General features: G+C 41.7%; 1 protein-coding gene across 1 annotated transcript in view; it reads left to right on the top strand.

Annotated features, from left to right (window-relative positions):
- LOC117262330 (cGMP-inhibited 3',5'-cyclic phosphodiesterase 3A-like) overlaps positions 1–25368 on the top strand; it is a 175648-nt gene that overhangs the window by 22567 nt on the left and 127713 nt on the right. Inside the window, exon 2 of the mRNA XM_078167793.1 lies at positions 17840–17881. The gene's annotated coding sequence lies outside the window, so the exon portion shown is untranslated. The remainder of the gene's footprint in view (positions 1–17839; positions 17882–25368) is intronic.

Here is a 25368-nt window from a genome sequence, read left to right as displayed (position 1 = left end):
CGCTTGTATCATAATGGTCTGGACATTTGTCAGTCTGCCAGAGAACAGCTGATCGTTAGTGTGTTAGCTTAATAATATAGAATCAGTCATGTAGTTGCATCTCACAAAAATAATTCTCTAAGTCTAGTGAGATGTGTAAACTTTGATTTTAAATAGTCGAAATCATAGACACAGATTATATGCATTCATGTTGCTATTTCCTCAGAGGTCAAAGGTCAGGGTCAGTCGTGTTGCAGTGTTTCAGAGCTGACAGTACAAAGCTCTGGCAGGGTTTAGCTGACTTCTTGCGCAAATATTATCTTTTTTGGAAATCTTAATCCAATAACAACAAAGATCTCAGTTATGAGATGCTCTTTTGAAACTTTTGAGCTTTTTATCCCTGGACTTTATCTCCTCCGCTTTAAACGCCGGGCCTCTTCCCGGCCATAAATCCAGTCTCTTACAGAACGCTCTAAAAACCATCTAATTGTACATTGCAAACCAAACAGATTCTTTTGTTGATTACTGCACAGACACACAGGCCAGCTGGAAAGTTTCCCTTGTAGATTTGGCCCTGAAGACACAAGCAGACAGAAGAAACACTGGTTGGGTAACAGGGTGGCAGGGTAGCCTTGTGTTACCCTGAGAGATGCCCTCCCTAAATGTGTAGGGGAAGGGTCAAGGATTTGATTTGCACTCCATCGCAACTGCAGGATCCCCCACAGCAGTTTGTAAATGACTTCTGATATTGAAACTATATGAAACCGTCTACAAAATGCAAAATACTGATAGCGTAGTGAATTGAACACATGAATGTCTTATTTCTCATGTATCAGCTTTTATAGATTTTTCCAACCCTGATTTTCTCTCTCGCTGTAACATTGTTTTATATGTGTATCACACTGTGGGTGTCCTGCAGTGTTAGTATGACTGTATCTCTCACATTCTTCCTTGTCAGATAGACTATCGTCTAGTGTGGTCTGAAAGGTAAACAGGGCCCAGGGGGGTCTGGGAGCTCCAGCCTGCATTCACTCCTCAGTGTCAGAGTCAAGTGTTGGCTAATGGAGCCTGTCAAAATCCCTGTAGCCTAAAACCACCTGCCTTGAGAGACCTTGTGTGTAGATGTCAAGTGACTATAGTAATACCCACCAGCCCTGCAGCTAGACTCAATACTGTGCTGTCACACTTGATTTATACACTAAGTGGAGAGGAATAAATGCTACAATTAATCTTAATTAAGCCCTGGTAATCCTGACAAAACTCTATTAACTGTGACTTGTGTGACCTCTAAATTGAAACTGCCTCTGTGTTGACTTGGTTAGCACGGTAATAGGTCTGCCATAATTAAGATCTGAGATACAACTATGCTTCATTTTATTTCTAAAGGTATTTTTCAATATATCTCGTACCGTGTAATCATTTGATTGTCGTTTATCGTTATTGCTGAGTGCTTTATTGGTGTCTGGGTAGATGGGTGCTATACTATAATAGAGCCAAATGCCTTGGACCTGATTCCCACCATGTGTGCATGCAAATGAATACACACAGCATCCCCATGCATAAAGACATAATTACTGCTTATTGATATCACTTCATAATAATTATGCATATCAGCTTAATGGGAACATAATTACTGTTCCATTACATTATATTATTATTATTACTGCACTGTTAGCAGCAGTAGGGATGTTGTGATACACTGACAATAACAGTGATATTTAAAAATGAAATATTAATAGTATGTTAATAATACACATATGATAATATTGTGTAAATAATTCAGCATTTAATACCATTTAATTGCTCTTTTTGTACGATTTTGGACAGTTATGGTTACAGACTCTCTTTCCACCACCTAAAAAAGACAAAAAACACACAATAATTAAAGTACAAAATAAACTTGACTAATAGCATTATTGTCTCTATTTTCCTTTTTTTTTTTAATACATATCGTTACCATCATGGCCACAGTAACTGTGTAGTGAAAATCTCATATCATGCCAGCCCTAGTTAGCACTGTGACATTACTGTGCGGTGTTTTGTTGACTTGTTTATAGTCTGAAAACTAATTTGCAACCATTTTGATAGCCAATTTTAAAGCTTTTTTCCTTTTTTTCAACAAAAACAGTCAAAAAGGAATTGTTTACGGCTTTGAAATGGAAATATTTGTTGGGTTTTGTGGTAATCTATTTTATTAAACTAGATATCTGGATGGAGTTTTGGACTGTTGCATGGACAAAACAAGACACTGAAGACGTGAACTTAGATTTAAAATTGTGAGGGACTTTTTTTTAGTATTTGCTGACATTATGTAGACAGAAAGAAAAAATGACTTGCACACAGTGTTGGGTAAGGGTTACTTTAAAAGTAATCAAAGTACGTTACTGCGTTACTTTTGAAAAAAGTAACCAGTTACTTTACTGCGTTACTCCCTGAGTAAAGTAACTCAGTTACTTTAAAAGTACTTCCAATGTTACTCCCTGAGAAAAGTAACTCAAGCACTTCTAAAGTACTTTTGAGTATTCTACATTTCCTATTGGGCAATGGACCACAGGGCGCTAAGCCTACATTTTTTTGTCTCCAAAATTAAACTTACGGACCACTTGCCCTTCACTGAGATCCAGTTCTCCCATCACAGCCGTCACTTTGACCAGTAGAAACACAGAACGATCTGCTGCCGTAGACAACTGTATGACAACAACACCCCAGCGTTTTTAATATTTCCTCTAGGGATGTTACCACACAGAGTAAAAAGGGGAAATGATGGTGTGAAACAGCAGAGGCACTTTGTCAACCCGCTGAGTTAACGTTACTGTCATTAGCATCAAGCTAGCAAACAATGGTACATCCTCACGGTCGGACATAAAGTAATAACATTAACAAATAGCGGCGGGGCTTTTACTCACCACAACTGCAGAGGCTCCCAGCTTCATTTGAAACAAACTACATTATAGACGGTCCGTTATTTATTAATCCCTCTGTGTGTTTATAGATTTACTTTTTATCTGCTCCGTTGTCTTTATAATGTTAACATATCGCACCGTCATTTCAAACTCAACACTTGTTTCAAATTAAAAGCCCCTTATAACCTCGGCTGAGAGAATCCCTCCATTTTCTAAATAGGCTTTTATTCTGAAACATTTGTCAGAACTTCCTGTGGAAGATACAGTAGCTTGACAGTTTACGTATGTCGCTTCAAATGTAGCTCCTGCCATCTGCTGATGCTTTTAGGTGACTACAACAACGTCGGCTGGCACATGAACAGACACAGTTCTGGCAGTGACTCAAATAATAGTGAAAGTAATAAAAATAGGACAAGAATAACCCGATGACATCACACACGCCGTGAAAGACGACCGGGGATAATTGGTGAGTACCAGCGTGTAGCGTGTACCAGGCATAATGCAAGTCCTGAGTCTGAAATGTCTGTCAGCGAGTCCTACTCTACCTATTTAGACTCCACCGTAGACAACGGCAGCATTTCTCCGACCACGTAGCGAGCCACAGGCTCTGTGGCTTTTTTCAGACTGATAGGTTTACGTTATCTCCGTTATTAGAACCAAACGACAGCTGTTGCTGTTTCGGAGCTCAAGGACCAGCGTTCTAAAAGTAACGGAAGTAACTGATGTCTTGTTTGAAAATGTACTTAAGTATTTGATTACTCAAACAGCAAACTAACGCGTTAGGTTACTCGTTACTGCAAAAAGTAATCAAAGTACTCTAACGCGTTACTTTGTACCTGCCCACTATTGTCGTGGTCGCTCACTACGACTCCTTTGGTGTTGCCCCATGGCTGTCGTACAGAGCAGACTCAAACGGCAGCGGGGTGTCTATGTTACTAGAGCTGGCTCATCTTTTCTCAAAACTTTACACCTACACCTAACGCGTTATACCCAACTATGCTTACACATGATGTTAGCTTGTCACTGACCAGGAGGATTCACATCGGCTGACTTTATGTTGGGGGTGAAACAGCAACTTCACTTAACCAAAGACACACAAAAACATGTTATTCCCCTTGTTCCCCAAGTAAATTCCGCTTGCTGAGTCGCACTCTGTTGCTTTCAGTAACCAAACTATTCAAAACTTACCTCACAAACAACAGCAAATAGCTGTCAACTTAACACTCTCAGCCAACTAGAAAGTTGAATATTAAGAGTCAACACATATGAATAGCCTTTATTGCAGGGTAAACTATATCAGCCAACATCGCTGCAGTAAAGCGCCATTATATAGTTGTATGTAATATGTCTGTTTCTGTGCAAAGCTTCTTTCCTCCTGAAGCTATATAACCTGCCTTTGCTCCTGGAGCTCACACATGCAGTGTTCATTCATGCTGCAGACACACTGCCGGTCGGATGACTGAACCTGGCTCTCTCAACTTGCATTACCAGCAGCTGTTATGTGAGCTGGAGAGCCACAACGAGTGCGGGAAGGAAAGTAGCTGATGCATTCTCAAAACATCTCATAGTTGTAGCTGCAGAGTTCGCCATGCCGCGTAAAAGTATATTCATTTCCTTTTGTTTGTCTCAGCATACATTCTGTTTCACGGCAGAGGGTATGTGGGAATTCTCAACACAACAGACAGGCTCAGATACAGCAGTTATAGATAAATACGGAGTGATTTTTGTACATCTTTTAGTAACAGAAGAGTAAACATGTTTTGCCTTTCGGTGGCTTTGTAGATTACTCCATGACATCATTGTGCGTACAGTAAAAGCTGCTTCTCCTGTATCACTTCTAACATGAGCTCCTGAACCATCAGCCAATTGTTGGAGCGACTTAAGTATGGACCAGAGTTCCAGAAATGAGATTTAAGATGGCAATTTTCCGACTGGGGCTTTCAAGATAAATAAACTCCAGTGGTCATTACGTCTCTCAGTCAGGGAAGACCAACCAACCCTATTGTAAAAAATGCAGCGGTGAGTGAATGGTGAATGGTAAACCGGATCTAAGGGCCTGAATGTGGAGACAGCATCATGTCTGTAAAATTAGATCCTCATGAAACAGGACTGAGAGGAAAACTCTTCTTCCTAAAACTCAGAAAGAAGACACTTCTGTCCCTTTACATAAAGCTTAACCTTTTTTGTTACTAACAAGTTTGTCTGTATAAAAAGTAATTTTCTCATCACCATGAATGGCTAAAGGAGATTGTGTCAAGTTTGATTGACTAACCTGGAGAAGGAACACCCATCGTCAGCTGATTGGTGGAAGTGGTGTGATTGAAATCCATTTTGGATTCTTTTGGCAATGTTGTAAAGAATACTTCCAGAACCAGTGGCTCCTTCGACAAGGGCTACATTGCCTCCTGTTTTTCTGGTTAACATTTGCTCAACTAGTGCCTGTAACTCAAATGGTTTTGAATCAGCATTATGGCAACATCTATACTGTTTAGCAACCCATTGCAGTTCAACTTTACTTACCACAGGAAGGCCATTAACTACAGTAAATGTGAAGTAACTATCCAGTGCTTGTTACTTAAACAGAAAATTAGCATTTTAATGGTACCTTTGAACAGATGTGAGTGAGTGTCATTAGTGATAGTACTGATGTTAAGCAGACTGTGGAGTATCCTGCACAGGTTAATCCACTCTTGACTTTAAACACTTGTTGTAGGCCTGTCAGCGTGATCAGGATACCAAGTGTTGCTGTCTTTGGATGTCCACAGTTGACCAAGGTTGGCAGAGTGTGTGCTTAGCTGTTACTGGTGTATTGAGGGAAAGAGGTGGTGCTTAGGATCAATAAGTTGTTTTGTTAGGTATTAGGCTGAAGCATTATTGGAGTTGAATGCTCATCAATTAAGGCTGTTGTCTACTTTAACCAATATTTAAACAAAATATTCCCTCTCCGGTGACAAACATACAGTATGACTGAAATCTTGGCAGTTTTTCTGACTACTGCAGCCTCTGTTAAAGATTGTAATGAGTAAAATGGTGAGCTAGTTGTAGTTTTGGATTGGACAAATATGAACTCAGTGCTCTCCGTGTTGAATCAAATGGATTGCTTAATACATTTGCCGATGGCGCTGCTGAATCAAGCATGCACGATGAAGAGCTGGAAAATGACATGATTTCATCAGCTGCAGTCTGGCTTCCATTTGAGTGATGGACCTTGACCTCTTGCTATTTTTAGGTGGGTATAATAAATCCTGTGTATATGCTGTATACCTGCGTATATGTCCGACCACACCGGTATGCTTTTTAAAGGCTTACCTTGGGTCGGCCCAAGGTCAGTGAATAAAATCACATGATGTCAATGTCTCCTACAGACCACACTACAGAGCAAGTGTTTCTCCTTCCTGGCGCAATGGAAACTCCATACAGCTTCTGTGCCAGTCATCATGGATCAGCAAAACATCCAGCCAAGGAAACTTGAAAATACTGAGTATGTTCTTCCCAGATGGCGTGCCTGCTGTATCAGCCAAACATGATGTGCATGTGCCCTCAGCTGCGCATACAAATAAATATAAAATGCTCTCATACGCACGCAAATATAGCTACAGGCTCAGTTTGTCACGCACACTCAGTCATGGTTACATGCTCATACGTCTATCCACAGGCCTACGTTTCCCTAACAGATTCTGTCTTTGGATTCCTGAGTGGTTAGTTAGTCTGTAGGCCTATCTGGCCGCTGAGGCCGACAACAGAGCACAAGGAGTACTTTCCACGTGCACCGGAGTAATAACAAGCTGCGCTGGGTTTTCTTGCCCAGCACAGATTAGATCAGAGCCAGGGCTTGATGGTTTGGTCTGTCTGAGAGCTCCAAGTCTTTGGCTTTTACCACTTGGACTAGGCCCTGTCCCCAGAGGACAGTCCAGTTGAAGCCAAGCAGAGTGGAGGGCTGCAGGGACAGTCCAGCACACATAGGTCTGAGCACCAGGAAACACAGACAGGAAATGACCTGGGCCTTTGGAAGTCATTAAACCCTTAATCTGATACCACAGGGATAGGACGCACTTCAGCAGCTCCCATCGCACTCTCCTGTGGATATTTTATTCAGTCTTTCCAGTGAATTTTTCAGTTTCTAATTTTATTTTTGTGCTGCACAGGAGACCGTATTTGTTTGATTTGATTTCTGATGATGTCTCCCCTAAATTATTAATTCCATTAATGCGTTTTGTCTTAATATTTTAGAATCCAGTGCATCACCACAAAGTCAGCTCAGAATGATCTCATCACCAACATGCTTCCAACAGAAAAATCATTATTGTAATTATGACTGCCAAATATTGATCAAAGTTATAAAAAGAACTCACAAGTCCCAATGCTGTTTTTTTTAAGAAGTTTTATGATGATTTCTATTCTTCATCTCGTCTTTTTATCTCTTTGTGGTTGTTCTGTGTGACAACAATGTCACACACATTAAACTGGTGGGATAGTGAGAGGAACAGTGCAGTGCACAACTAAGGCAAAAGGGGGGGTGTTTAAATTTTTAAACATATGCCATTTTAGCACTTTAATTATTGAACACTCCCAGTGAGCCGTGAATAACTTGTGCATAATGCAGAGCCAGAGAAATGTTTCAGCACCATATATTCTGAGAAATTTGGCTCATGTCTGTACTCAGTGTAGTACTCATTACAGTTTCCTGAAAGAGAAAGAAAAAAAGAAACAGTCAGGGGTTTGTGGCGTCACAGGGTTTGAGAGTCAGCAAAATGTTTTGTCAACATGAAAACAAATGACCTTGATTTAAAACTGACTCATTCATTCATGAAGGCTCCTGTAGTTTAGTGAATACCATTGTAAATGTGTCTCAACTTATGAGCTGCTCAAGTACGTATAGCTGCAGCTGGAGTCCACGTTCACTGCTCCTTGGTCCGGAAATGGAAGCCCTGGAGAAAATGCTAAGTTAGTGTTTAGCTAGCTATGAAGGGTTAGGTAAAGAGAGAGTGGATCAGATTTGGGTTACATCTCATTCATTAAAAGCTGAATCACATCTTCTTGTGTAATGTATAAAGTTAATAAATAAAGTTGGTTATTACTATATTTGGCCTCATATTTATTCACTACAACATTATGTTATAGCAGCACTTTAAGGTTTTGACTTGTGCATCAGCTCTATGCAGAGCCTGAAGACCGTCTTGACACTAGTTAGTCAGTTAGCACATTAACAACATAATTCAGTGTTGAAAGAACAAAGCATATTTACTGTTTGCCAGTAAACAATAACACAAACATCACAAATTGTTTCTGCCGAAGAGCTTGATGACTAAAGAAAAATAATCTTACTTTATGTAAGTATGGTTTCTTGTGTGCCGAGCTAAACTGCCAATCAGATCTATCAACCATTCAAAATGTTGAATCAGCCAAAGAAAAACCAATAGGGGCTGATGATGGGCAACAGTGCAGGACGCACCGTACCGAACGAGGACAGCAGACCCTCACCAATGGCCTAACTTTGCCCAAAGGCCTACCGTTGGCTTGGTGTGTCAGAGTCTTCAGATACAGTAGCTTGTGTTATTGTGTGACTTTGGCATTTAAAAGGGTTTGTTTGAATTCACTAAAGTCACACTGTAACACAAACTTACTAACTGATCCAGGCAGCAGCAGACTAGCAGCTCCTGTGTTCGGCAAGCTAAAATTACTACTTTTATCAATGGAGTCTGGTGGCTTAGAGGAAAGCATAGATGGGGAACTGAAGCTGTGAACAGCTTCCTGTCAGAAACGGCTATCTGAAAGCAAGGTAAAGTGCTGAAAATATTCTCAATATAGTGTACACTTAAACTGTTATTGATTTGTTTCAGGTGGCTAAGATACGTTTTGCTGCTGCCCCCATCTGCAGCAATACATTGCATAGCTTCCATGCAAGTACTCCTGCCTGTTTCTCCGAACCGGGGGTGTGGCAACTGACATCTTCTCAATGTAATACACTGATTATGAATTGATACCTTATACAACCCCACTTCAAAAGACCTGAACTATCCCTTTAATGTCCTTTGCCCCACCTTAGATGCACAGACTCAAACGATACTTACTGACGGTGATGTAACATACTTTTAGAGGAAGAGTGCCTGATGTTTGAAGTGCGAAGTTAAAACCTTTTCTTGCTCCCTTTGTTTGACTTATATGCTGATAACTGCGTTACTAAATTTCAGGTTGGGGTAAATCAGACTGAAACATGTATATCCCTCATTCTCGATCACAATTTCAACCATAACATGTATCTCCGCTGGCTTTGCCTTTAAAGGTTAACAGGGATCTGTTAGTACAGAGTGTCTGTGCATGCACCAGCCTCTTATAAACACTCCTGACAGGAGCTAATGTTCAGTGTATCCCGGGGCACATTTGCCTTCTGTAAATTGTACCAAATCTCTTTTGCTCTAAACAAAAGAGCAGTCAGACAAAGCTTATCATCCATTAACAGGGAGAGACAAATATTACAGCTTGGATTAAAAATTTTTTTGTTTTTTTGTAATTTTATGCCTTTAAATATTGCAATGAAATCTCTGGTTTTGTGGCAAATTAAACACTCGTCCTCTCTCTGTGCCAACTCTGAATCTCTGTTTAAACAACATCAGTCAGAGAAATCCCTATTACCAACAAAGCACCGCATTTATAGATTAATCCAGTCAAATGCTTTTTGCTGAGCCACTGTTAACTGATGGTATTATATTTTTTTCAATCTAGTAAACATATTTAGGGGGTTGCATACTACATACATACATACATACATACATACCAACTGAGAGGAAGCCACTTAACACGTGATCATGAAGATTACAGGTTAAGAGGTTAAAGTTCTTCAACAACAGTGTGAAGACCACCTGAACTGAGACCAAGGCCCGATCGCATTTCTTATTCTTTTCCCTACCCTCATTTTTGAGTGCCACCTTGTTCCTAAGAACAGAGTTTGAAGAGGCAGTGGGGAAAATCTTCCCCTTTGAAATGGGACGTTCCCTTAAGACCTTGATACGTCATTAGCAGTCATCAATGCTGGTGATTTCTCTTGTGTGGCTATAGGCAACCTTTCGTTGTTGTAAGGACACTTGGGATTTATTCACAAGTTAAAGGAGCAATAAGCGAAATTCATCATTTCTAGATTGAAAGAATTAAAAAATTGCTATGTGAAGAACTAGAGGTGTAATTTCATCTGGAGTATAGCATGACCTCACACACGCTCTCTCTGTGTTGATCTCCAGGCCATTGTTTACTAGGCTGACCAAACGTCAACATGTCCACTTTTCACGTCCCGTCCGGGGTGTCCGGGGGGGTTTTATAAACTGATGATAATGTCCGGTTTTCTGTGTGTTTGTGTGTGTGTGTTAGAGCGCGGCACAGGCCGCATATTTCTGCCGAACCCGAACCGAGCCCGACATTATTTAATGACCAAAGCACTGAGTTTGTGTCACACAGTGGTTACAGGCTATTTAACAGGCCGGGCGTGCTCAGCGGAGAGGGAGACCTCCGTGTTTGAGACGGGAGCGAACGGCAGGAGCTCCGATGCTTCCAGCGAGAGAAGATGGAGACATAATACAAAATAAGATAAAATAGGAAAAACCTGTCTCCCTCTTTTATTTTATTTTCAGCGTTTAATCAAGGCGGAAGCGGGCGGCTGGAGGTCCGAGACTTCCAGCAAGGACAGAAGTAGAAACAAACAGCCAATGTGTGTCTGTGTGTGTGTGATGTTCAGGTGTTGTCACGTAAATAACAGAGCCCAAGCAATAAACAGGACAGACAATAGGATTTTATTTATTTTTACACTACATTTTTCCTGAAAGCTGACCGAATCCGACCTGAGCCCGAATACAATTTATATAGCTATAACGGGTCGGGCCGGGTTTGGTCAAAAATGTAGCTCTACATTTTTGACCAAACCCAGCCCGACCCGTCAGTTACCGTCGGGCTCGGATCGCCACACTCTAGTGTGTATATGTGTCCCCTATAGAGGCCTATCTGAATTTCTGTCTTTGAGAGATATTATTCTGTAATATAACTGAATTTTCTATCCATACATATAAATTTTAAATATATTAAAATGATAAGGCGTCTTTGAGTAAACTGCGAGTATCATTTAAGTAGGCTATGTCGTGGCTGGCCGAGTGTCCTCTTTTTTGGAAATCAAAATATGGTCACCCTATTGTTTACAAGCCGGTCCAGCTGCGCGTTCATGTACGTTCATGTGAAAAAGAAAGGGACAGAACTCAGATTAACATTGGCCTTACATTTCCAAGGTGGAGAGCACTGCAAGAGCTAAAGGGGCTACAATCTGACTCGGAGCTAGCTCTTCTTCTCCTGGACAGGTACAATATAAAGTCAAATGTCTGTTTTAATTAGTGTTGCAGTAACGTTAAGCACATGTCGCTATGTCGATTCAATTGAATTTAATGTTACAATCGTAGCATGGGTTAATGTCCGGAGCTTGAGTTATTAGCGGCTCGGTCCCAGCAATGGGTCAGGCGTTTCGGTTGTGTTAGGTGAGTAGCCCGGCAGCCCAGCTAACATTTGCAATTAGCACTGTAAAATATAGCCCGGCGGGCAGCCTGGCGGCTGTGTTTAGCTATTCCCCTGCCTACTTCAATGATGATGGTACCTGTAATAAATACCTGTAATATATTTGCTGAAATGGAGGCGAGGCTCAGTGACTAGAAGAGCTGGTAGAAGCGCTCCATAGCTGCAAGCTACTCCGGTAGCTGTAGTAGCTCTAGTGCTAACTCTGGGAGCTAACGCTAACATTCCTCTCTTCTCCGTGAGCCCGCCAGGCTCACGGGCTCACGGAGAAGAGTTGGAACATTAGCATGGCAGCCGACTAGTGCTAACGCTAACGTCCCCACGCTTAAGCAGGTTCCCAGAACGTTAGCATAGCAGACGACTAGTGCTAACGCTAACGTCCCCACGCTTCTCGGCTCCGACTCACTGAGCCTGGCGGAGAAGCGTGGGGACGTTAGCACTAATGGGCTGCCACGCTAACGTTCCAACTCTTCTCCGTGAGACCGTGAGCCTGGCTCCCGGCTCAGTTGGAGTTGGAGCGTTAGCATGGCAGCTGAGTAGTGCTAATGCTAACAGGAAAGCAGGGAAATAGCTAAACACAGCAGAGACCGAGAGTGCGTGAAAGACACTGCTAACTGCTAAACTAAGTTGGCTGTTTAGGTTTTATTTCCTCACCCCTGTGGCGAGTGAATCTGCCTGCACTGAAAGCGGGGGCTAACCGGTGCTTCTTCCTCATGCTCCACTTCACTCAGCTGCTAACACGGGAACTGCCCATTGGTCCGACAGCCCATTGGTTCGACATCCCATTGTTCCGACCATATTAAACCCATTGTTCCAAAGTCCGTTCCGAAATCATCATGATGCCCTGTGGTTAAGGTCTGGTTAGGTTTAGGCACAAAAACCACTTGGTTAGGGTCAGGAAAAGATCATGGTGTGGGTTAAAATGAAAAAGAAAGTGGCAAACACATAAGCCGTGAGCCTGCTCCGCCTCAAGCCTTTCCTAGCTGACCCAGAGCCGGTCGCGGCACACCATACGGCCGCCGCAAGCCGTTCAGCACCGCGGACAGTCGGACTAATGGGATGTCGAACCAATGGGCTGTCGGACCAATGACATGGACCCACTAACACAGCCAGTTAGCCTCCGCTAGCTTCCCAGCTAGCAGCTCTCCGTTTGGATCCAACCGGAGCACCGAGCCCTGGTTTGTTATTCAGGTTAATGTGGGAAGAAGCAGCGGGTATATCAGGCAGCTGAGTGAAGCTGAGTGAAGCGGAGTCTGCGGAAGAAACACCGGGACCGTCTGGATGTGATAGTCCGTGGAGATGCTGCGGTACTCGCCGGCACAGACGAGGCGAGTGGGAGGGGTGGGGGATGGAGAGCAGAGGTAGAGGGAGGAGTGGCTCATGACATACTTTGTTTTGCTCTACAGGCAGTGCACAACAGCAAACCTAGCGGTGAAACGATTTCGCTTATCGATCAAATGTCATCACTTTAAAAAGACCCTTCATTACCAGATCACTAGCTGTGTTCTGTAGGCTAATGTTAGCAACCCATGTTCCTACCCTGTTGTCACTGATTTTAGTGGGGTGGTAACAAGTGCAGCAATTTCGTTGCAGGACTTGATTTTGGGTGTCATGTGCCATTAACTGGGCGGAGGTGCCACAAGCTGATATGTCAAAATATGCGACTGTCACTCACAGATTACCAATAACAGTGTAACGTTAGCCAGCTAGCTAATTAGCTACCGAGACATTGGCATACTAGCGATTTTTTTAATATGTTTGTTATAAAGAAAATTACCATAATACACTGTCGTAATTTTTAATACTTTATTAACATTATTCTTTTCTTGTTTGTGCAGCCATCTTGCCAATGATTTCTTGTAACTCTCTGTTTGAAGTGTGCTTTTGAAAGATTTCTATTTGGAAGGCTGTGTAGTACCAACACTTCCCTACCATTTCCTTTTATCCCCCCAAAATTTGGGGCACCCTGCCCCTTGACGTGAATGTGCAAAATGGAGAGGTTAGGGCTAAGTGGTAGGGCCAAGGGGTGTATTGGAATTGGGCCCAAGTAATAACCAAGACCAGAGTGTATCAAGACTTTAAGGGGTCGAGTGCAACTCATGAAAAAGGGAGGGTGAGTCCCAAACTGCATTACCCGCTTACATTAAAACAAACAAACTGTAGATTGATCTGACAGATCCACATACTCATACCAGAGACTAGACCCAATAACAATGCAGTTGAGTCCAAACGAGATCTTGGTGGTATTGAGGCTGGTCTTTGAATGGGGCTGCATGATATGCAAAAAAAATCATATTTTTTGTAATTGCAATTATTTTGACAGATACTGTGATTGTGATATGTGTTGCAGTGCGATTGGTGGTAGTAATTTCTGTATTTCATTTGCTGCTAACTTTACTGAACAAGTATGTTCCCTGACATTTGGAATGAGATTTTTTTGGCCGCGGCATCTCTGTAGCACCACATTGCTTCATTTAAAATGATACGTTGTGACACAGTTTTACTTTTATCAAAAAATGTGTAGCTCCTGCAATTCGGACACTGCACTTTGCCATATTGCGATTTCGAAAATATTTTGACTAATTCTGCAGCTCTACTCTTGAGACCAAGACTGATCTTGAGTACTACGTCACTGTTTAAAAAAAACAAGTCAAATTTGCAATCTCACCCCAGTCAGTTTGGCGTTTTAGCCAAAACATCTTAAATGTCTCCCTTTTCCTGGGCTGCACCTTGTGGATTTTGGGACTCAGTGATGCTTAGATTGTAGAAAATATGAGTATGGGTGGAAATGCATTTCTAAAACAAGCAAAGTTTGCTGTTTTACTCGTGGAAGAAGTAAAGGTGGTTCACAAACCCTGAGAGGTATAGGCCCTAGCTGTTTTTCCTCCTTCAGTCTACCTCTGCAGCACATCTGGACTTGTAAAGCTGCTTATTAATTTTTTACCGCTGGGGTCATGCTTTCATTTATGAATGACATGATGATTTATGTCATGCTGTATATATCTGCTTGGATCTGTGAAACTATAACAGGGTGTTAAGGTATTATCAAGTAATACATACTTCATTCCTGTATTATGAACTACAAAATTAATAGCCTTTAAAATTCTGCGGTGTTAAAACTTACCTTATAGCACATATTGTACTCAGCAGAGGCTCATGTGCGATTTTTCCCTGATGTTTACAACTCTCAGGCTTAACCAAATGACAACTGTAAGCTGCTAGAGAGGTTTCTCATTTTTGTCAGTTTACTTAAGACAGCCTTTCCTCCATTAAATGACGTCAAACAGCCACTGGGAAGACTAAATAGGGCTTTTTAAAGCCTGTTGCCGTCTACACAACTGTCCTCATGCAGTTCTTAATGGGAGAAGTCCCTCCTTCTCAGTTGATGAGGGGAGAAAAGTGAAGGGGCGGAGATGCTTTATATTCTCAATTTAAGAGGCAAAAACGTTGCCTTAAAAGTCTCTGTTTGGTGTGTCAACCGTGTAGGTGTTTCTTATAAAATGTTATTGATAGAGAAGGGAATAAGAGTGGAGAGTGAGAGTTTGTAAATGAAGGCCTCATTCTGCCTGCTTCCTCTTGAGGGACCACACACTTTATAGATCACTTCCTCCTCCTCTTTGGTCCAAGAACGGCCTGACGTGTGCCGGCGCCATGCTCTGTGATGGCAACCAGGATAAACGGTACAAACAGCAGGGGATACATGGCAGCTTAAAAGCCTCTGTCCCAAATAAAAGTTACAAAAAAACAGAAACAGGGAGAGGGACTGTCAGAATGTAGAGATGAAGACCAGCCATGTGAGATGCAAGCTAATTGGACAAAGCTCGAGTGTGCTGCTGCTGCTGCTTTCATGGGGACAGGAAGTCTGCTGTGGTGTCCTGTCTTCTCTCTGTGTCTCCCTCTGTTTAGGTGCCAGTCTGCTGTCTTTGTCTGTCTGCTTTTTTGAACGCCAGCCCTCCGTAGGTCAGCCAACCTCGAGCTGAAATCTCATTCTCTCCTTTTCATCATGGAGCTAAATCGTGTTTTACGGTAAATCACCTGACAAGTGAATCAGAAAAACTGACTTTTATGAATGTCTGAAGTTTGGAGGATTTGGCCCCAGGAGAGGAAAGTTGACTTGCGTGCTTCAATGAAAGCCCACAGCTGTTTGGCTGATTTTGAGTGGTACCCTAAATTGTTCCGTAGGTTTTCACCCTTGATGATTGTTTGTGTCTGGCATTTGAAAGGCCAATAACGGGTACTTCAAATTCCTCTGTGCATGAAGTCCTCCCTAAGCAGCCAGACACATTCTCCAACAGCATATTTACACCCCAGGAGGATAAAGCAGTCTGCCAGCCTGCAGTGTCACTAAGTTATTACATAGAGCTTGGAATCTGACTTTTTCCTCCTCTGACACTGATTGTTGTACCTGAACTCAGGGCCAATACAGAGAACTAATACCAGTGCTCGTGTTTTCCTAAATTCAAAATCTGTGTGTAAGGTAACATAGAACTCTAAGGTCAAAAGACAACACTTGTACTGTTCTGTTTGGAAAAAAAAAGTCCTTCCTGTCTTTTGTTCATCCACCGCTCTGGCTCTCTAAATGGGAAACAAAGTGGCCCCGGACCGAGATACACAACACTGTACCAGTCAGTTAGCAACAGGTGGCGTTCATGCTCGTGCACAGGACAGGAGAGAGGCCATGGATGTATCAAAAGCAAGGCAGTGGTAGCGACAGGGACAGCAAGTCTGTCAGATTGTAAACTTCAAATATCAACAATATTTCTGCAAAATCGCTGACTCCACCTTTAACTGATGTTTTGGCCTCAAAACAAGCTGTGAAAACAACATATCACTTTGATATGGCAAACACGTTAGCAAACAGATACACATCCAACAGACACAGAGCAATGTTATCCCTCATTTGGAGTCATGTTTGTGCCCACCGGGCAAATGTAAGTCCAACATTTACTCTCTTTCTTCCCTGTTTTTGGTCTCCACCAGCTTCTCTTCAGCTGCTAAATGCTCCACTATAGTCACCAGCTAGTCACTTCCTTTGTTTATCTGACATTTGGTGCTGAACAGGTACTCTTTTCTACTGTTTCCACCAAACATTTCTGGGACTGTACCCATCAGAATCTGTATGTAATCAATACAGACATGTACCTAAGCTCTTGTTGATTGTCTGCTCAACAGGGTTGCACACCGACATTTTCAGTCATTTTCACCCAATCAATGGGTTACAGTGTTTCTAGTTCCACTTTTTAGGTTGGATCAGTGTGCTAGGTACCTCAACAGAGTGGAAACCAAAAACAGGAGGTAATGGAATGGTTTTATTGGCACTGGCCACAAGTTTTGACAACAGAAACATAACAATAACCATTCTTAAGTGTGACAAACTGAACTGTACCAGACTGCTTGGTGGAAAGGACCCTTAAAACAACACTGATGAGAGCAGTACGAGTTAACCAAAGCAGTATAGTTGTCATGTTGATAAAGACACATTGATTGTAACTGTGCAATGGGTCTCTCAATCAAAACTAACATAAGATGGAGCAATGCTGTCATTGCAATCAGTCTCTCCAGGTTAGAGTTCCTTCAGTTTTCAGTGTTCTGAAGATTTTACTGGGAAGCCACAGAGGTCTCTTTCTCTCCAAAACAAATGGATCAGGGGACTCTTTCATAAACATTGCGTATGCACAAAACCTGGCCTGAAAGAGGCGTACAGCAATTCTAAAGGGAAATTTGTGATCTATAAAAACAGACTTGATGGGAGAAACTTTTACCGATGCTTATGAGCATTTTGGAGACTGGAAACTGGTGACATAGATGGTGAGGTGGAAGCCTAATTGTAGAAATTGATGAATACTTTTTGGTGTATGCCATTTTGGGCTTTTATTTGTATGGAAAAAAATACTGAATAAAAACAATTTCACGTTAGAATTTTTTTAGTCCTCTGTCGTTCAGTTTGTCATGAAGGGGCTGCTAGCCCAGCTCCTGCTAATGTGTGCTCCTCTTTTACCTCTGATAACTTAAGATCCAGACATTCAGGAGGTTTTTATCAGAAGCCGAATTATCCACAGAGGTCTCTTCTTCTTCAAAACAAATGGCCCTGGTAATTCAAACTGCTACAAGCACTGAATAAAGCAGTTTCACATTAAAATTAAGCATTTCCTGAATGCTGTTCAGCACAGTAGGGGCTGGAGCTGAGCTGCCGGTAACGTTTGGTCAGCTTGTTTCTCTGATAATTTGAGATCCAGATGTTCGATGGCTGAAATCCTTCATCCAGTCGAAACATATAGTTAAAGAAGACCAAGATCTAAAAAGTAGCACAAATGTGACTTAAAACAGGACAAAATGTAACAACATAAATGAGGTATGACGCCACTGACAGGTGATGGTGACCAAACAGACTGTGTTTTTGATTAAAATTACAGGTTCCTCTGGGTTTGAACATCGATGGAAACGTTTGGGAAAATGTAAGTACACAGTTGAACAAAACTGCAATGGTCCAGTTGTTTTTTGACATTTTGATGTGAAAAAGTTACTGTAAATGTACATAATTGTGTTCAGCTGGCTTTAGATAATCTATCAATCCCATTTTTGTTGGTACAAAGTTAAAATGTGGGTCTCTAAACTGTCAACCACTTAAAAACTTATCATATACTTATAAAATACAGGCTTGTTTTTCATTATTTCAAGCTAGCAAACAGTAAAAATAGTCAGACATATTTTACTTCTTCCACTTGGCTCGGAAAGAGTTTCATCAGTCATGGGATTTTGTCATCCCGTAAAGGTCCTTGTGATCTTTCAGTTGAAGTAAATCAACAACACTGTAGTTGCAGAGTTTCTCCCGACAGTGATGATTCCGTTTGAGGGTTGTTCCAGATAATTAGTTACTTAAACATACAGAACAAGGCAGAAGTATGTTGCAGTCAGTAAGAATCTGTTTGATTGTTGTTTGAGATTATACTTTAGGAAAAGGTTGTCCATTACCCTCATCCCTTTTCCCCACTGGAAAGTTGCCGTGAAGCACTTTACCCATGACCCCCTGTTTCCCTAACAAGTGAATAGAGCCTAAGGATCTGTTTCTGGGCCTGCGCTCCCAGCAGCATTCCTCATGTTTAGGAAAACATGTAAACTGACGTCGAAAAAATAAAAGTGAGCAGTCAGCTCCCTTGGCCTTTCTCGCCTGGTCCAGATGCCCGTATGAAAGCTGACTTTTGTGTGCTGGACAACTCTCATACAAGGTGGACGGCCGGTGTTTTTCCTGGCATGTGTTGAACAAACACAGACCAATTACACTGGGCTGCCTGGTGTGTCAAGCCATGATCTACAGTTTTATTTTGCATTATTTGACAAGACTTAAGAAGTAAATCTGTACTCCAAAGAACAAGAGAGACAGAGATATATAATACAAGCTCCTGCAGTTTCCCTGGGTTAGCATAAATCCCAGGCTAGAGCAGATATCTAGTGTCTAAGACAAGCAGCGCGTCCCACGCCAGCTAACTGCCACATGGTCTGAGTGAGCTGTGGTGGCAGAGCAGCTTTGAAAACTTTGATATGAAATATTCAAAACTCATACATGCAACTTTCCTAACTCTCCTGAATATATATGCAATAAAATGTGTGGCTCCTTTCCCACTCAAACCTTGGAATTGCATTATTCATCTGAGGCAGTGTTTCAACTTTCTCTCTTTCTCTGCCCGCAGTGCTCCCACCCACACTAGTGAATTAAGTACCCATCTTCTAATTCAATCCCAATATTCTCCCCCATCGTTTTCCAAAAACGGAGCCCTACTAGCGTGCATGTGTCCCTTCAGTATGGTGGAGACATTTAAAACCATTTTACCTAAACAGGCCAGATACTGTAGGCAGATTGAGATTATACGATGAGTTTATCTAAAAGAAAATGTACAGTTAATCTGTACAAATGTACACTCTGTTAAATTTTGTGCTGAAAAGGAATACTTCACCCACAAAATGATCATTTAGATATAAATTACTTACACCCTTTTACTTTCAATTCATGGAGTGAACTTTGTTTTTCTTTGAATGTCTTCACGGTGAACGAAGAATCCAAAAAAAAGGGAGAATTTTTGATGATTGATGTAAAAGGGGGGCCGTGTTTAACAGCAAAACTACATTGAAACATCCATTTACAAACTCTCACACAACTCGTGCAGTACGATCAAACTAATCAAAGTTTCAATTATTCCAGTCATATGCTCAGTAATCTCCAAACACATGCAAAAGGGTAAGCATGTGTATTCGAACTCTGCTCAATGGAATGCACATGGGAAATACTGAGCATACCACTAGATAAAAGAGACTTGGATTATACTGCATGAGTTGTACGAGAGTTTGTAGATGGATGTTTTGATATAGTTTGCTGCTGTTTAGGCCTCAATACACCAAGCCGATAGCCGTCCGTCAGTCAGTCAGTTAAGTTGGGCCATTGGTGAGTGTCTGCTACCCTCATTGGTGGCGGGTTTCCTGCACTGTTGCCCCTTGTCAACCCCATCTGCTTTTTTTTACTTTTGGAAAAGGTTGTCCATTACCCACATCCCTTTTCCCGACTGGAAAGTTGCCTTGAAGCACTTTACCCATGATCCCCTGTTTCCCTAACAAGTAAAAAGAGATGAATCGGCATCAGCACAGTGAAGCCCAGCAGTGAATGAAATCACTCTGATAGGAAGTGCAGCTCAGCGCGCAAGATGTGAAAAGGAAGTGAGGAAAGTAAACAAAGAGCTAAAGTGAAGAAGGAGTGAGACCAAAACAAACTCGTTACCTAAATTAAGATTATTTTTCTTCAGTCGTTAGCTCTTTAGCAGGAGCGTTTTGTGATGTTTTGTGTTATTGTTCACTGGCACACAGTAAATATACTCTGTTCTTATAGCACTGGATTGTGTTGTTAGTGTGCTTACTAGCTAACTAGCGTCAAGACAGTCTCCCTGTTTCTCTTTTTGAATGAGGATTATAGATGACCACCGTCTGCGAGTGTGGAGTCATTTCCTCTCACGCAGGCGCATAACATACATGCTGGTTGACAATTGGCTGTAGTCTTGTGTGTATTCATGTGCAACTTTTTTGGCCGAGACACAGCAACATCAGGTGATGCAGCAGGGGGTGTTCATCACTGCCAGTTCTTTAAAGTCAGTGTGGTGTGTCTGGGCCCTTAAATGTGTCCCCCTTTATCCAGTTCGTTAAGAATTTGATTGTTTTGGGATCCTCTGTTCACTGTGGAGACATTTGAGAAAAGCAATTTTCATGAAATCAATGTAACAGGGGGTGAGTAGATGATATAGAAATACCCATTTTATGGGCAAAGTATTCCTTTAAATTAAAGTGGATATACTACAACACTACTGTACAGTAAAAGTCCTGCATCTCTGTGAGTTTTATAAAGTTCTGTTATTGGATTATTAACATATTAATGTGTCAGTGGAATTTTACTCTTATAGTTGAAACAGGTGGAGCTAATTTAAACTGTTTTGTAAAGGTTTTAACAGGTAGTTTATTCCATAACAATGTATAATATTTTAAGAGCTCATTGTGTGTGGGATGTTTAGGTAAAATCTTAATTTGTAGCTGTCAAATAAATGTAGGTGGAGCATAACATTTCCCTCTGCAATGTGTTGGTGTGGAAGTCTACAGTATCATAAAGAAGAAATTCTTAAGTAAAGTTCAAATACCACAAAACTACACCAGCACAGCTGTATTTAGCATTCAGCATTCCTCCATTTAGCTTATGCGTGTGTTATGAATAGACTTAGAAGCAGCCAAGTTGACCTTTTATTAGTTAACAGCCATCAGTAGGATTTCTCCTAAGCAGATTTAAAGCAGATTTGTGCACATTTTCTTCATTAGTTTAGTTTGTTTAGTGATTCTGTCGTGTTTTCTACAAATATATTTTCAATTTACAGTCTGTTAAATATCTTACATTCTGCTTTTCTGTTTATCAGACCTAGAGTTGCAAAAAGAAATGAATTAACATGGGTTTGAGTAAAAGTTTTTAACCCATTGGTTGAATGTAATTTTAGAGCAGATATTCAGGTAGTGATAGCAACAATTCAGATACTGAATCAAAACCAAAACAACTGTTGGCAGTCTCTGTACAAGCTTATTTTGATAGGCATCAGCTTTCAAAAAAATCCATTCCAGTGTTAGTCAGCTTGTGTGGGCATGTACTGTATATAGACACCTGTTTTGGTGTGACATTTTAGAACCCTTCTCCTAGATGCAGTATGTTACAGTCTGCCCCGTGTAGAGAGTCAGTGGTTTTATTTACCAACAAACACAGGAGGAAGGTGGCAGACAGAGCCCCTCCTCTTTAACAGATGAAACGCTCTAGTGGACTGAAAGCAGTAGATTATTTTCATAACTGATTCATCTTCAGATCATTTTCTCTGTGAACTCAGTCTTTGTTTGATCTTTAAAATATGAGAAAACTGCTAAATTATCACAATTTTCCTAAGCGCATTATGAGGTCATAAACTGTTTTTTGCCAGAGATATTCAGTTTACTGTAATAGAAGACAAGGTGAAGCAAGTCCACACATTTGAGAAGCTTGTACCATCAAATGTTTTGCAAGTTTGCTTTAAATATACTGATCAATTATCAAAATTGTTCCAGATTAATCTTTCTATATCGATTAATTGGTGAATCGTTGCAGCTCTTGATTCTGTATTTGTCATTAAACTAGAGTGGACTTACAGTTTGTGTGGATAGTATTGGCTGTGTCTCATTATCACCGGCTTGAGCGTTTCATGTCAGTAGATGTAGGATTTATAAAGTTGTATCGAGACATCTAAATCCTTGAGTGGATCCCTGGATTGTACATGATTTAAACTGTAATATTGATGGGAACAGTTTGGCAGATGTTGAAATCATTGACCCAGGCTTATACATAATGCAGTTGGCTCTGCTGTAGGTTCCTGCTCCATTTTTGCTCTGATTGTGTAATACAAGATCGCACAGACTATTTACAGTTTGGGTAAAAAAGTCAGGTTGGATCAGTGTTTCTGAAGAGAAAGGAAGCTTGTTGATTCCTCGGACGTCCAGCCTAGAAGGCCCCTGTTCTTTGGACAACTGTGTGTACAAACACATGGGTGGATAAATGACTGTGTCAGGAAGTGTGTGCACGTGCATGTCCGTGTATATGATGGTGGTGGCATTTGTCTGTGTGTGTGTGTGTGTGTGTGTAGAGGGTGAAGGGACGGGTGTCCACAGCACCTTAGTGGAAACTTGGCTACGAGCCGACCGTTGCCCATGAGGGCTTGTAAACACGCTGCGATGGATCTTACTCTGCACACAAGTGCCAAACACAATGTAAACTTGTTTCCATCACTCCATTCAGCTGCTCGCTCTTCTTTTTCCCTTCTGTTCCTTCGTCTTTAAACTCTGAATCACTCTGTATTTCATGTATAATTATGTCTGGAATAATGTATAGATGATCCAACATTTGATGGCTCAATCTGCTTTTTGAGTCTCATTACAATTCCTGCCAAAGTGTCTCAATTCCTGCCAGAGTGTGATCAAACAGATGGCTGCTCTTGATGTATAGTTATATTTAAAGGAGCTATGTACGACATGCAGAGTCTGAGCCAGGATTGCTTGCACATGGTTTCACCTCTGACGTCACAGGCAAGCAGGTAGGTGGCTGGGATGAAATGACGCCGGCTAGCAGTGAAGCCTGGCTGATAGTGCTAACAGTGCTAACAACGATAACAGTGCTGACAGAGCTAACGCTGTTAACCTGCCACAGTGGGTCAGGACAGCATTATCAGCTGTAACTGAGCTTAGTGCAGAGTGACCGGGATTAGCTAGCCTGTGGGGCATATGGAGAGGACTTATATGCGCTAATGTGCTGGATTGGCCGGGGCAGCTACCAAAACATCGAACAGTGAAGCTTGGATTACAACGCACACTAGGAAGCGTGCAGGCCCCCCAGCAGAAGTGGCTGGGCCCCTGAAAACATGCAGTGAACAGGCCCTCCCTAAATTTGCTTTACTCATGTCAACCAAGCAGCAACCTCCAGCCGGGAAAGGAAGCCAATGCAAAAGTGCCAAAAACTACAGTTCAGTGAATGGCCACTTGAGGCTGGATCCAAAACAGAATAAATTTTGAAAGCTGAAATGCCAAACTCAAGGCTATGACTCAGATGTAGAGCGGGTCGTCCACCAATCGGAAAATCGGCAGTTCGATCTCCGGCACCTCCAGTCTGCATGTCGAAGTATCCTTGAGCTATATACTAAACCCCAAATTGCTCTCAATGGCTGTTCCACTGGTGTGTGAATGTGCTAAAAACTGAGTAGCAGATGGCACCTTGTATGGTAGCCTCGGCCACCAGTGACCAGAAAGTGACCAGAAAGGCACTATACAAGTGCAGTTCCATTTACCATTTACCAAAACAGCAGTACACAAACGAATGGGTGACGTCACGGAAGCTACGTCTACGATATCAACACATACACGTAAACAGTGATGCCAGCAGCCTCTTGGCTAGTAACATTAGCTGTAATGTTAACTTCCTGACTGTTGTTTGTCTCTTCAGCATGGCTGGGAGCAGCTGTCTGAGCTGACTGAAAAAAGTTAGTACATTATCATTTGGGTATAAAGCCCTGTTCAGCTCCCTCTATTTCTTTTACTGTCTTTTCTGGTATCCTGATTTAACGATTCACTCCATCATGAGCAAATAGTTAGTTTAGATTAGTAACTTTTTCAGGTTATGTGGCTGGCTGCCTACTATCATCAGGGGGGGTCATTATTAAACAGGTTGCATTTTACTCAAGCAACAATAAATACATTGTTTATTTTTGTTGTTTTAATAAGCAATGTTGAATATTTTGGTACAAAATAAATGTGGCTATCATTGTTTATATTTAGGATGAACATGATTATTGGTGACTTTCATGGGCCCCCCATAGTGACTGGGCCCCCAACAGCCCCCCTTTTCGGCTCAGGATGCCGTGATGCCATTATATCTTTACATAGCAAATAGCTGTTAGCTGCTATATTAAGGTTCAAATTCACATATAGAACCCTTAAAATTACTGACAGCTATTTATGATGAGCAGAGAATATAGTGGCCGCAGAATGAAGTGGTTTCATGGAAAACAACACTGTAGGATGTTCACACTTCCTGAGTATACATCAGATGTGTCGGTAGCAATCCCAGAGGCCAGGGTAGGTCTGAGTGAGGTCACAGGGTTCAATCAGATGACTGCCCCCCATGCAACATCCAAACCAGATGTCTGATGAATTGCTCCTCATAAAAAGATTCCTCTTTTACAATGGACCGTGACATTGCCAAATAGGGTAAGACGGTTACGTGTGCATTCTCCAGTCGTTAAAATTCTTACGGGTAATTCAGAATGGCCTCTAGACGTGTTTGTAGAGGAAACCGGAAAAAGAATTTCACAATGATCTTGTCTGGAGATGCTGCGTGCATTAGTGGCTGCTGAGGACTGTAGTGATTCATCGTCATCTGAACCAAAAAGTGATGCTTTTCAAAGGGGAAAGATGCAGGTTATGATGAGTGTCGTTCATCCTGGCTATTGACAGTTTGCAGGAAAACAAGGACAGCTGTTTGCTTTCACAGATGATAACACGGGTGTTGTTCCAGATATTCCACATCTGGCATAACTAATTTTATCTCTTCTTTTTCCAGCGTATAACATAATCTGCATCATTTTATAGTACATTACCACACACAGACTGAGTTATTTTGGACAACCTTTTGCCTCTCACATGACGGATTTGCCTCTGAAATGTAAAAGAGGGCTGACACTGTCACAACATGAGTGCACCACGGTATCCTACAAGAAAAACGAACGCTTGCATATCCCCGTTTCCTGGCTGACTTCAACTCCTCTCTCCTTTGTCTTGCTCTTATCTTCTGTTTGTAAAGAGGGAATGTTTCTGTTCCTGTCATCCCTGAAATAAACCAGTCAGATGAAGCAGT

The sequence above is a fragment of the Epinephelus lanceolatus genome, chromosome 5, assembly GCF_041903045.1.
Source record: "Epinephelus lanceolatus isolate andai-2023 chromosome 5, ASM4190304v1, whole genome shotgun sequence".
Lineage (NCBI taxonomy): Eukaryota > Metazoa > Chordata > Actinopteri > Perciformes > Serranidae > Epinephelus > Epinephelus lanceolatus.
This window is presented reverse-complemented; position numbering and strand designations above follow the sequence as displayed.